Here is a 14,175-nt window from a genome sequence, read left to right as displayed (position 1 = left end):
TAAGAAAGCAAAAATGAACATGAAGGCATGAAGACTTTCTAGTTTCTAGTATTTCCAGGCAGAATTTTTAAATTAATGTGATGATGTGAACAGAGCAATTCATTAAAATATATATATATATTTACTAGAAATTCTCCTGTCAAGCATGATAGAATATTTTTTATAAGAAAGGAGAGATTTAAAAAATTGATAAGAGCTTCAAGTTGATTATTTACTACTGTTGGCCAAGGTTTTAAATATTTGTTTTATGTATTTTATTGTGAAATTGGTTAATTTACCAGAGGACACTGTTTCCATTTACATGATGTTGCAGGGTGTAGCCTCAAAGGAAAGGTCATCTCTGTATATAAGAATTCTGTTTTGGACTGTCACTGGTGTAAGAGACAGAAAAAAAGCAAAGATATTTGCAATGTTTTTACATTTAAAAAAAAAAATTAAATACCATCGGCCAAGGTTTTAAATACTTACTTTAAAAAATTTGTTTAAAGTAATTTATTTACATTCTTGTAATACTGTTTGGCAGGAATTAGCAATATTGATGTCATTATTATTATAGCTGTTGATAAAAGAAGTTATAAGAGAAAGTGGCTTATTAATATAAGCAATGAAAAATAAATTGATAAGAATAGATCCTTAAGGTATACCTAATAATGAGGAAAATTCTTGAAACTGGAGATCACAGACTTTTATTTTGTACCGTACATATACAATATGTAGAAATTACTAAGACAGGATATTACACTGTTTATTTCGAATTCATAGGATAATAATATTTTGAGCAGAATATTCAGAACAACAGAATCAAAGGCCTTTGGTTATGTCAATGTACACTATGAATGTGGATAACTTAATCCAAAGTTTGTAAATTACCAGAATGTTGAGCATTATTAATATGGGATGTAATAGGCTTATTTATGGAATGGTGTATGCATATTTCAAAGATCTTTAACATAGCCAGGGCAAGAGGGATAAGGCAAAACAAATCAGAATCCTTTTTAAGTAAAATAGAAACAACAGATAATGTCCATTGTAAAGGAATAAAACAATCTTAAGTACAAAGGGGAATTAGATAAGCTGATATGGATTTCAATTTTTTATTGAAAATAGTGGGAATTAAGTTGAGACTAAAAGTAATTACCCTTTTCCACTCATTTTGGTGTGAGGCAGTAGTGCACCCAAAGGGGGGCCAAAGGGTCTTGGTATCCTCCAAAGAAAAAGGAAAAAAAAAACACTACAAAATTTTCCAAAAATCTTTTCTTAATTGAAATTCATTCTTTTATCTATATTGTGTCATGTCTTCTATTTCTATACTATTTATGAATTAGTGGCCACATAAGATAAAAAAATTTTAATGCAAATTCAATAAAATTCCTATCTGTTTAACTTGGCTCCCCTAAAATTAAATCCTGATTGTACCACTAGTATGAAGTAATTGTAAATACCAAATTTTAGTTTCTATGGGATTGAGCCAAAGTAGGAGGATAAAAATCCTACTTTAGTGTATGCTTTTATTAATTAATACAAAAATATAATACAAAATCTCTCTAATTTACTTACATTTATGGATAATATTTCCTATTCCTGAGGGGGAAAAAGGACACCCCATTTTTAGTAAACAAAATAAATTTTTAAATACAAAAATAGGATCACAATAAAAGTCTTCATAAATAAAGCACTCCTAGCACTTTAAAGAGTCAGCACCAGATTTTCAAATTAGCTGTATAAATTGACAGGCAGGAAAAATTTAATTTACCCCAGGCAACTCTATATTTTAATGTAAATGTTTATAATACTTTGATAACTTTTACTGACCATTGCTTGAAGACTATGAAAAAATCAAAGTTAAAAATTATATTCAAATTAAAGTCAAATCAGAAATGTGAAAATTATGAAAGTTAAAATTGACTAACAAATTATTTACAAAATTTATAGTGAAAACAGTATTGGCTGATATTCAAAATAAATATTCTGCACTTAAATGTGAAAATGTCAAAATTATTTATAAGAAAAAATTCCTTTCCAAATAAAAACAATAATTTACTATAAATTATTTATTATTAGAAAAAAGTTAGAAATCTGTATACAATATTTTATTCACAAGTAATTTGTTAGCTTACATTGAGAATTTTTAAGACTTTTAGTTTAATGTTATTTTATGTATTCTATAGGTTATTTTATATTATTTTTAGTTTTACTTTGAAGAAACTAATTTTTATGATAAATATAGCTGTCAAAAGTTGTAAATGATTCAATACAATGCACTATGTGTTATATTATTTATAATAGTTTGTACTGGTATATAATAACTTTGTAATTACAGAATAGTATAGAAGGTGGAGGTATAGTAAAACTCGTGTAAACTGACCTCACATGGTACCAAATATTTATTCTGGTTTGGAATGTTTTTTAACAAAGGAAATTGCTGCATTCTAAAGAATTTTCCCACTTAGGCAGGTTTCCGTTTTATTAAAGTACCATCTTGAACAGGTTTTTACCTTATAACGTATATTCATATTATAGAAATCTAAGTCAAAACTGATTATAAAAAAATTATTTTATAAGACAAAATATTAAACTTATCAATTCCTACAATTTGTACTATTTTTCTTGTTTAATTACCATTGAATTTTTATTGATTTTATTTACATGTATATATATTTTTAAATATGATGTAAAATATACACTACAACTATTTAGTTCAGAAAGCCAAATATTTTATTAGAATTCCATGCATGACTCCTTGAACTAAGCAATTTTAGTATATATTCTATATATATATAATGATTCCAGTGTTGTCTGATTTTGCTGATATATATGATGATAAAATTTTAAAGCAACATCTATCAATCATTTGAATTTACTAAATGTTAACAGTTTTAAAATACTGGAGCAGAAGAGTGACACAAATGCACATTTCCTAGATGTCAACTTTCGCCTTGACACAGACAGAGTGCAAACCAGCATACATTATTAAACTTGCTACGTACCAATATTTATTCCGCTGAACTCTGCGGACTCTTTTTTGCACAAGATTTCTGCATTCCATGCGCTAACTAGAAGTGCATACAAACACCACACTAGATGGGAGGATACTGTGGCAGAACTAAAGTACATTGAAAACATAGCGGTAAATGACAGGTATGGTCGAAGCATGATACATAATTTATTGCACAAGTACACCAACCTACTAACGGCACGCCTAATACCTAAGTTCCATTTATAAAGAAATTGCTAACCATAAAGGCAGAAAGATCGCATATAAGAGATCTAACACAATATATGGGCTGTTATGCAATGACAAAGACAGGACAGAGGAAAGTCGAGCACCAGGTGTCTATATGGTTCCTCTCAGAGACCACAGATTCCAGAGAGATCTAGTATACATCGGATCCACAAAACACTCACTAAGCAAAAGAATACAGGAACACGGGTATGATATCGTCAACCAAAGGCATACCACCATCCTAGCTGCCTATGCCACAGACCCTGAAATACAAGCCAACCTCCATAGAGCCAAATGTCAGATTAGGTTCAACACCTTTGCAACCTTGAAGCATTAGAAATATACATCTTTTGCATTAATACAGTTGCCAGCCAGCCTGGCTGGCAACTGTATTAATGCAAAAGATGCCGCCAATATTTTGTATGCATGGAGGTGGTGCTAAGAGAAAAAAGCATAAACAACACTAGCAAGTTGCTAATGCTTCTACACCAGCAAATACATCATGTATTATTTATTTGTGGGGATGTAACAATATTTTTATCACTTCAATAGCATGTATGGCAAAAATTAGTTTCCAATTTTTAAATAATTTTAAACATGTTCGAATTCCAGTTTCAAATTTTATACTAGTCAAGAGCCTGACGAATACCAAGTTTTTTGGTTGAAAATGTTAGTTTTTATCTAAAACTATTCGTACTGGGATATAAAAAAAGGTTTTTAGTGTGTTGATTTATCCTTCCCAGGGATTGTGGGAGAGGTTGGTTTTAGTTTTAAAATAGATTCAATAAAATAATGAGTCAGTCAGTAAATTTTATAAAATATTTGTATGTATTATATTTTTAAAATAAAAATATAATACATCCAATACCATTTAAATTATAAACTCTTATTGGAATTCAAAATCTGAAATTCAAATGTTTATATTCATTTTTATCAAACAAAATCCAGATATAAACGAAAATGCTGATATCCTGAAAAAATGTGTCTTCATTTCTTGATATCGTTATATTTCAATGTTAAGAAAATGAATTAAATTACAGTTAATATTAACAAAATAGCCAAGACAACAATTATTGTTTAAAGAATTCACAAAAAGAATTGAAATACAAAAAGTCTTCATTTTTCATCTTGTCACACCTCTTCATATGTCTTACAGTAGAGTTGACCTTTTATTGTAATTTCTATTAATGCCAAAAAAAAATTCTTTTTACATGTTTTATATATTAAGATGGATAAGAGCCTAAAGTAAAATGTTCACTTTGCCATAAAACTATTTTATTCCCAAGGTGTGACATGGACAAAAAATAAAGACTATTTGTTTTTCTTTAATTAACTACTTTTGCAAATTCTTTAAATACAGCTAGTATATAAATAGGCTATATATATATATATATATATATGTATATGTATATGTATATAAAATTTCTGAAAACAGACATTTATCATCATCTTTATTGTTTCTACTTTTTTTATTCTGAAAATTATTTTTTATTAAAATCAGCACTTACTAAACAAAAATGGATAAGATATTAAATGAAACAGTTTGTTCATCTCAGAATTTTTCCTAGAAAAAATGAAGTATGCTACTAATACTGTGGTAATTATGATTCTGATGAATCATCTTTAAAGCAGATAAGCACTCGCTGTCTTTTATGGATTTGAAAAGGAAATTCAATTAATTTACAAAAAATAATTTGTATAAAAGTACAAAAATCATTGTTAAAAACAAAATATTGCATATTTCAAGGAGTGAAAATATGATAATAATAATATAAACCTTTCTACCCAGTGCTAATTTAATTTATCAAGTACTTTCAATCTTTTAAAAGCTATTTTCAGATTCTTTCACTTTAGTTTAGAACTTTATCATCATATGTATTTAATGTAAATATAAAAAACTTAAAAATATGGTATCAATAACTAATTAGTTAAAGTTTGAATACAATGAAAACATTTCACATTTTTATGAATATGGATAAAATGAACTTTTAAAAAAGACTTAACTCTATTATCATAAATAATAAATTATTAAAACTTTTTATACCTAAAACACCATTTTTATAATTAATAAAATACAACAAATGATTTTAATAAATTTTGAGGCATTCCTATAAAGTTAAAATTAAAAACCACAAGAAAATAAAAGTTTTGAAGTGTAGAATTGAACAATCAAAAAGTAGTATATAAGAATAGATTAAAAAATTATACTACATCAGTTTCATTTCTTTTAGACTAGACACATTATTATACTGATTAGTATTATTTTAAATTTATTGAAATTAAAAAGTTTTAAAATCATTTAAAACTATATTATTGAGTAAGAATGCAAATACTTGTGTTGTTTTATATACAAAATTTTAAAATAAAATATTAAAATTTTGATCATTCAGCTTCCAAAACAGAAATAATTTGAGTTTTTCTACAACCAAACTAAATATAACAGATAATGATCTAATTAGTTTCTAGCAAACCACCGTTAAATATACTATTGTAATTTGAATTCAATTTCTTTTAAATTCAGTCTAAAATCAAGGTTCTATTACCAGAAAATAATTTTGGAACTATATAACATAACATTAAAATAGCTTAGAAAAAATATGGCAAAAATAATTATTTAAATATAGCATTTCAGATAATCATAATTTAAAATTTATACTAGTTGTAAAAGCAAAGATTGTAAAGTAAGCATCTGTAAAGTGGAAGTATTCTACTGTACACATTTTTCAAATATTTCACTAAAATTACAATTCATTGCACTTCCAAATATAACATAAGAAATTTATTTAAAACCACTAATTTTAAATATTTCTCATTTAAAAATAACTTATCAATTTATAATTAAAAAAAAAAGAATTTTTTTACATGTTATAACATGTTACAACATTCGTATGAAGAATCAAACAAAAAAAGCAAATCAAAAACTTTAGATCAGAAATGCCAAGATAAAAAATAATAAAAATATTTATTAAATTTAATGTATTGTACCATATTTTATTTTTTACTCATAGCTTTAATTGCAACTATATAAGAGTTCTTTTAACAATTTAAAATATTAAATGTTTTTACATTAAAAATATATTAATGTCATAAATCAGAAGTTTAATATATGAATAATAAAATTTAAAAAAATAATAATGTGAATTGAACAAGTGCATTTGTATAATATATATAACTTTAAAATTTCATATTTTTCCCAATTTCAAACATCTCAGAAAAGCATGACAAAACAAAAACTATACAGTAGTATTTGAATGAAGTATTTAATTTCATTCAAAAAATGACTTTATATATGTATAGATCCAATTATATTGCATTAAACTTATAAAATTTAATTATAACGCTGTAATTTAAACTTTTTAATACCCGTTGACACTATTAGCACATTTTTCAATGTAAGAAACCATTAATAAATACGATTACTAAAAATCGTATTTATTAATGGATGTGTTTTCGCGGGAATTTTAGTAAAATTCCCGCGAAAACACATCATTTCAATGCAATTAATTCGCATCATAAAATATTCTTATCGTATAGAAAGAAAATATTAAAACTGTTTCTAAAGTTGACTGTACGACCTAGCCTATTTTTCTAGGAACTAATTATTAAAGTTAATTTTAAAATATCAATTATAATTTGAAGCTAATTTAAGCATTGTCATAATATTTTTAAATTTTTTTTTATAAATTAAATTTAATTCGATATTTTATTAATTGCAATAACTTAAGGTTTATATTAAAAAAACAAAAAAAAATTATCGGGGTTTTTTCTCAATCGACTTCTTTCATTAAATAGAAAAAACTAATTAAAGCGTATTTTTAAAAATTAATCCAATTAAATAAAATTATGCATTCTCCATTCGAAGTTCTACACTGACAGTTCATATATATAATGGCAATGTACATAAATATACTGTACAGTACGTACCCAAATATATTTGATATTCATTCATTTCGACCATAAATATTGACATGGATAAATGCTACGATCTCATTGAACTAAAAGACTAAAACTGATTCTTACGTCTGCTCTGATCACTGCTTTTAAAAGAAAGCTATTCCTCGCGCAGAACAATACATAACTTAACGACCACCATTTTGATAGGCATTGAAAGGAAACGAGGAAGATGGTCATAGATATCAAAATGGATATAAGAATGTTGAATTTAAAAAAAAAAAATCATTATAATAATTGTATTAAAAAAGAAAATTTATTAAACTAGATAAAATAATTGTATTCTTTACCATGTTATCGACAGAAATGTTATAGTAATTAATATTTTATTTTTGGAATTTTATTACTTAAATGTTTATTATTTATAGTTATATATTTTTAATTTTTCCAGAACAAGTTTTTATCTGTTTAAAAAAAATAATATCAAATGTTTTATTTTATTTATATATATATTTTACAGGAAAACAAGCCAAAACCCTATTTATATTTTAACAATGACGCAGTGCTGCCAGATAGAGTATGAATCAAATAATTTATTGACTTTCAAACGCAAACGTTTAATTGTTACAAAATTTTACGTATAAATATTTTTAAATAAATAGTATTGATTAATTTGGAATAATATATCTTAATTTTCCGTAAAAATATTTCGCACTTCTAGTAAATGTGTTGATTTAATGTTATCAATTTGAAGGAAATTTCCTAGTTTCAGACAATTCTTAACAGCTTAAAAAGCTGAAAAAATGGGAAGAAAACGAGAAATTTTCCAACTATTAAAACTATTACTAAAACGGTCCATGCAGGTCGAAAAGTCCTAGGATTTTCTGGAGATGGTTTGTCTCAGATATGTCAGGTCCTGTCCTTCACTACACGGCTGCTTTACATTGCGTTTGGCCGAACCTACGATGAGACTAATTTTAAAAAGGGTCCTCTTAGGATACGACTAGGCAGATGCGAATTTAGAGCGAGCGAGAGGTTGCGAGAGATTTAGTTTTCGCAAAGGAAAACCATGTCCAAGCGAGAAGCGAGAAATAACGGTGGCGAGAGCGAATTTCTGGTTTTTTTCAGCGTTAAATTTAAATATCTGACAGGTTTTGATATTTATTGCATCTCGCCTCTTCTCGCTACATATTTTCGCCTGTTCGCGTCTGCATAGTCGCATCCTTAGTGTCTACAGGGCGAAAAGAATAAATAATAGAAATAAAGTGGATAAAGCATTAAATTTAAAGCGAATTTTCAGCGTTAAATTTAAATATCTGACAGGTTTTGATATTTATCGCGTCTCGCCTCTTCTCGCCACATATTTTCGCTTGTTCGCGTCTGCATAGTCGCATCCTTAGTGCCTACAGGGCGAAAAGAATAAATAATAGAAATAAAGTGGATAAAGCTAGTGAACACTGGTAATTGATGCTGGTTCGGGGATAAACAACGGACTGGCCACATGTAGTTTTTCACGTTTTCTTCGTGTGTCTAATACATAAATAGAGCTAGTTTCCCGTATAAAGTTCTTCAGAGAGGCATTTCCTTGGCAGATCGTCCTTGTTTTGCGTTGCCTCAACCCAAGAAGTGTATACTTTCTAACGTTTGTAAATTATTATAATAAAATGTGATAATTATTTTTATTACCATAAAATTATTGTAATAAACTTTATTAGATTTTGATAGGTTACATGTGTTTACCTGGCCAACGTCAAATTAAAGATTTGCCAGTACTATATATCAATACGAATCGTCGGTCTTGTTTACTTTTTCATGGATCATTCTTGACCGGTTAGTTAATGTGATAACAACGCAGCATGAGAACCACGACTCGATCTTCCAGAAAAGGAGAATGCCCTTGAGAGCCGCCATTATCTAGGTGTTAGATACATGAAGAAAGCTCGAAAGACTCTACACGGCCAGTCCGTTGATGAGGCGCGAACTCAGACCAATTATACGAGCCATTCAAATGAAACCCGACCAATGATTTTATTTAGTAGGTACAGGAGGGTCTAATGATGTGTTCACTTGTTTATAATCGATCAGCGCAAATCGCAACCGTCAATCTCGTAACGGTCAAATCGTAACGGTCAACTCTTTGATAACAGGTGTCTGGGAATTGTAACGGATAAGTTACGGCGGCGCTGATCGATTATAAACAAGTGAACACATCATTAGACCCTCCTGTACAGTAAATCACATTAGAAATAATCCCCTGATGAGTAAGATACTTGTCCCACTGTGACACCAGACGTTCGATTCCTTGCTAATAGAACTCAGTGGGTTAATGTTTGTAGCATTCCCGAACTGCTTCTTCCACCTTAGCGTCCGATTGAAACTTACGCCCTTTCAGGTACCTCTTAAGTTCCCGACTTGTCTCTGTGCGTTTTCCAAGAAATCGTCCGTGTTTCCGATTTGTCTCCGTGGAAATCGCACGGAGACAAGTCAGGACTGTATGCAGGATGCTGAAGTGTTTCCCACTGAAATTTCAGAAGAGATTCCTGCACGATGCGCGCGATGTGAAGGCGAGCGTTGTCATGAAGGACGACGCCTTGCGAAAGAAGACCAAGCTGCTTGGACTTAATGGAAGCTCGCAGAGACTTTAAAGTTTCCACGTACCGAGCAGCATTTATCGTGGTTCCACAGGCGGTAAACTCCATCAACAATGGGTCTTTGCTGTCAAAGAAGAATGTCAAATCACCTCTCTTGTTGTCTGCATTCCCTTTGATTTCTTAGGCGGTAGAGACCACATGTGCTTCCACTGGGTACTCTGTCTTTTGCTTTCCGGCTGGAAATGAAAGCATCATGTTTTGTCTCCTGTAACGATTATCTCCATGAAATGACGACCTTTAATGCAATAATGCAGTAAATGTTCCAATGACAGACCCATGCAAAGGTCTTTTTTGCACAGACGTCAAGTTGTGCGGCACCCACTGGGCGCATATCTTTTGGTACTACAGATGCTCACGGATAATGAATGGTGTGCACACTACCGACGCTTATTCAACCTCGGTCGTCAGTGCTTCCACATTGACCCGTCTATCGTCCAACATGAGTCTGTCCACTTCCGCTACTGTAACCTCGTTGATTGCACAATGTGCTTGCCCTGGCCTGGCATCATCAACTAACGACGACCGACCATTTCGAAAGCGCTTACTCCAGTCTTTCATTGTTGTCAAACCCATTAATAAACATTGCTCATGTGGCGATGGATGGCATGGGGTCCGACATCTTCTGCGGTTAAAAACGCACTACTCAATTCTTGACGCATCCATGCTTGAAAGTTGGACGGAGCAGTGCCGTAACTAGGCAGGTGCAACAGGTGCACCCGCACAGGGTTCACTTGGAAGGGAGACCCAAAATGTATGTATTTGTTTTATTATTTTCCCAAATCTAATTAATTAAGTGGCCTAAATGCAAATTCTTGCACAGGGCACAGGAATGGCTAGTGACGGCACTGGAACGGAGTATCTGCCTGACGTTCTAAACGAACGCAGCTTGTTTGTAGGTTCACGTGACAGCAGCGTCAAGTGATACTGCAGTGTGAGCCTAGTGTTTACACCTACGTTTCAAATGAAGAATGACTCGATACACACATTCCGCACTTTGATATATCCATTAGTCGAGTTTCATTTGAATGACCATCATACTAATGTTCAGTAGCTTTATCCATTCGGCCACTAGTGAATCGAATGGATAAAATTTGTACAGGCTTTGAGATTCATTATTTAAGCCACTGTAAACTTTTAATTAAATATTTTTCATGAACCATTGTTAATCGGAAAATCGTTAATAACTTAAATACGATAGTTTTAATGATATCTCAACCATATGAAGAAAAATTATTAATGATAAATGTATTTTATAGTTTTAAAACATAAATGAACTGTTTATGAACATTGTTCTATTTTATTTTTTGTATTTCAATATCTATATTTTTAGATATTAACATTATGAGTATTATATCATGAATACAGTTAATGGAAATGCGGCTGGATGTGTTATGATTTTATGTTCAGATAATTAATGGCAAGTGCCGGTACATATGTTTTTATTGCATTAATTCTGAATGTTATCGATTTCTGCATATTTTAAGCACGAAATTATTTAATTATTTAAATAACTTTCTGAATCATTCATTTTATATTTTCCTAAGAAAATTTATTCATTATGCTCCAATCTTTGTGACCGGACCATTAATCTAAAAATATTAATGAACTGTATAGATCAGAATCAACTTCGTGAATATGCATGAATATTGCATTGGCTTGTGCTTGGTTAATGCCACTTCCTTGGAGTTTTGAAATTGAAATGCCAGCCGGATGACCAAGGCAGATGCAGATGCCCGGGAATCTCCTGAGTCTTTACGACTCAGGAGACTCTCGGGCAGAAGACCCAGAAGCTTTTCGTGGGTAGTCTGTCCCAGCTATGGAGGATCCCATCTCCACCATCTGGCTGCTCTCATTGTGGGCCTGGCAAAATCCTCGATAGTTCTGAAAAAAAGAGGTAGACTGACCATAATTTCTTGATGCCTAAACGGAGTGGCAGGAGCCGCAGCTGATAAATACAGGTGTTCTTTTATTAAAATTTCGTCAAGAAGATAAGCGTTATAAGCGATTATGATTTTATGTTCAGATAATTAATGGCAAGTGCCGTACATATGTTTTTATTGCACTATAAAATAAATATACACTGATGTATATTGTTATACAACCATACGCGCCTACGCGTATTTGACGTACAAAATGGGATTTGAAAATTGGACCTACAAAAATTTGCTATTTTATGTAATCATTTGAAATTTACATACATATTACATATTTGATTATGGTCTCAAATAGAACGTGTTGAATACAAGAATACTCTATCATCGAAAAACTGCAAAATTTACAAGCAATTATTTATTGTGACATCGTCACAACGCCGGGCTGCAATTTTTAATCATATTTTTAATAATTTTTTAATTTAAAATATATGCTCTCCACCTCAAATTAGTAGTCTTGTTGCCCCTGTACATCATACTTTTCCGTTAACAACAGAGTCGTGCTGTTCATAGAGTCGAATAGTTCGTGGGATCACATACTTGGAGTCCTGGAGGATGATTACTAATTAATTCGTTGGGCACTCGGCAAGAGCGCCAAAACGGGAACAATGGCTAGAGCCTTGATGGAACTCAAGAGCAAGGCTAAAAGCACGTAGAAAGACGACCTTTACCCTTTTATAGAAAATTGACATCCAATAGGATTACTGGGATGTCACCCCATGCTTCTGTCAAGACAAGGAAGTCGGGCCGGTTACCGCTCTCGAACTATCGTTTTGGGAGGAACTAAGTGCCTTTTTCCCTCAGTCAAAGATAATTCTCCTGATAATTTTTCCATCAAGTGTAAATTTTTAAATATTATTTTAACAAATATATATATATATATATATATATTTGTTAAAATAATATTTATTCTATATATATATATATATATATATATATATTAAACCCCATAGTCTCATAATAATATATGAGCATAAAATGTTTTTGATACTTTAAAGATAATTTAAAGTATGAAAAACATTAGCTAATCCGTCAATAATTAGCTATGCTTGATCTGTACAATTTTCATTATATTTTCTTTAAAAATTGATATATAATTTAATTACGTTTTGTTGAATAAAATAAAATTTTTAGCTAGTGGTGATAATTTATTTCAAAAGAGCTTTTCTGTACACAAAATATTTTTATTTTTATCATATTGTAAAGATGAAATTTAGACATTTTGAAAAAAAACAAAAAACTTAATTGTCAATATATTCAACAACGATTAGAGTTCAGCGTGGTAAGTAATCACCATCAATATCAATCACATTAATTTCGTATATTTTAGCATAGATGCATAAAAATGAGATTAAGACATAATATAAGAAAAAAAAATGTTTCTTTAGTTTGATGGTGTTACGTTTACGGCAACACGACTCCTGGGCGATTTGCCGAAAGAGAGATGCTTCTCGGGATAACTGAAATAAGGCCCAGGTTCCCATATGAAAGTGTTTCAAACATCAAGAAAACTCGGAAAAATCCACGCGAACCCACGACCAGTGGTCAGTGGTTTTATCCACTCAGCCACTGGTAGACGAAAAGTTAAATAAATAAATAAATAAATAAATAATAAATAAAAAGATACTTCAAAACTTATTCTCACAAGATTTACACAGATATTTCATGAATTAAAGTTCTATTTATTTTAAGGCATAAAACAATTTAAAAACAAAACTGTCAAACAACCTAAAACTCTTGATGTCTCTTAATAATTTATAAAATCTTAATAATTTTTTGAAATAGTATTTTGTCAGAAATAAGTCGTGTTTCATAACTCTTTATTTACAAATTTAAATATTAAAGTATATATTGAAATATTAATACATTGTAATAACATTGCCAGAAACATTCATTAGCCTATTTATTTCTAAAAACAAACTGTCAAGAATTTCTTTGTTAGAATAAAATATATTTATAATTATTTTTACGTATCATAACGTTTTGATTTTTGAACATTTATTACATTACTACATTTATTACTATAGAGGTGGTTCCAAACTTTGAGAACAAACTAAAGTAGAGGATCCCTGAAATGACAAAGAACAAAAATAAATCTATTAACACATCTCCAGAAATGCACTAGATGGATGACATCATGATAGCATATCTGCATTTCAGCAACTATGACAGTGAAAGTGGGAATATGCAGCATGTTGTCTAACTGCTGAAGAGGTCCGTGGTGCAAGTGTGATGTAGTGCTGTGAGAATAATCTATTATTCCTATCAGGAACAGGTGGATACGATATTCATGTACAGAAAAGCGAATAGACAACAGCACAGTTATTTCATGGTTATATCATAATGTGACATGTGACAATTTGCATTGAGTTTCATGGAGGATATTTTGAGCATCTACTGTGATTCTGCCTGAGATATTTATTCCATACTGTTGTGAAGTCCCAAAAACGGGTTAACATTAATTATTTATATTAGAAGA

General features: G+C 30.3%; 1 protein-coding gene across 9 annotated transcripts in view; it reads right to left on the bottom strand.

Moving 5' to 3' along the window:
• LOC136988271 (uncharacterized) overlaps positions 1 to 7,346 on the bottom strand; it is a 116,521-nt gene extending 109,175 nt beyond the window's left edge. For 8 of the 9 annotated variants that reach the window (XR_010882736.1, XR_010882735.1, XR_010882737.1 and 5 more), the window contains exon 1: positions 7,148 to 7,343. The gene's annotated coding sequence lies outside the window, so the exon portion shown is untranslated. Of the gene's footprint in view, positions 1 to 7,147 lie in introns of all 9 variants that reach the window. The other variant, XR_010882738.1, reaches the window with a different exon arrangement.
• Positions 7,347 to 14,175: the final 6,829 nt, after the last annotated feature.

The sequence above is a fragment of the Centruroides vittatus genome, unplaced genomic scaffold (assembly GCF_030686945.1).
Source record: "Centruroides vittatus isolate TY-2023 unplaced genomic scaffold, ASM3068694v2 scaffold_324, whole genome shotgun sequence".
Lineage (NCBI taxonomy): Eukaryota > Metazoa > Arthropoda > Arachnida > Scorpiones > Buthidae > Centruroides > Centruroides vittatus.
This window is presented reverse-complemented; position numbering and strand designations above follow the sequence as displayed.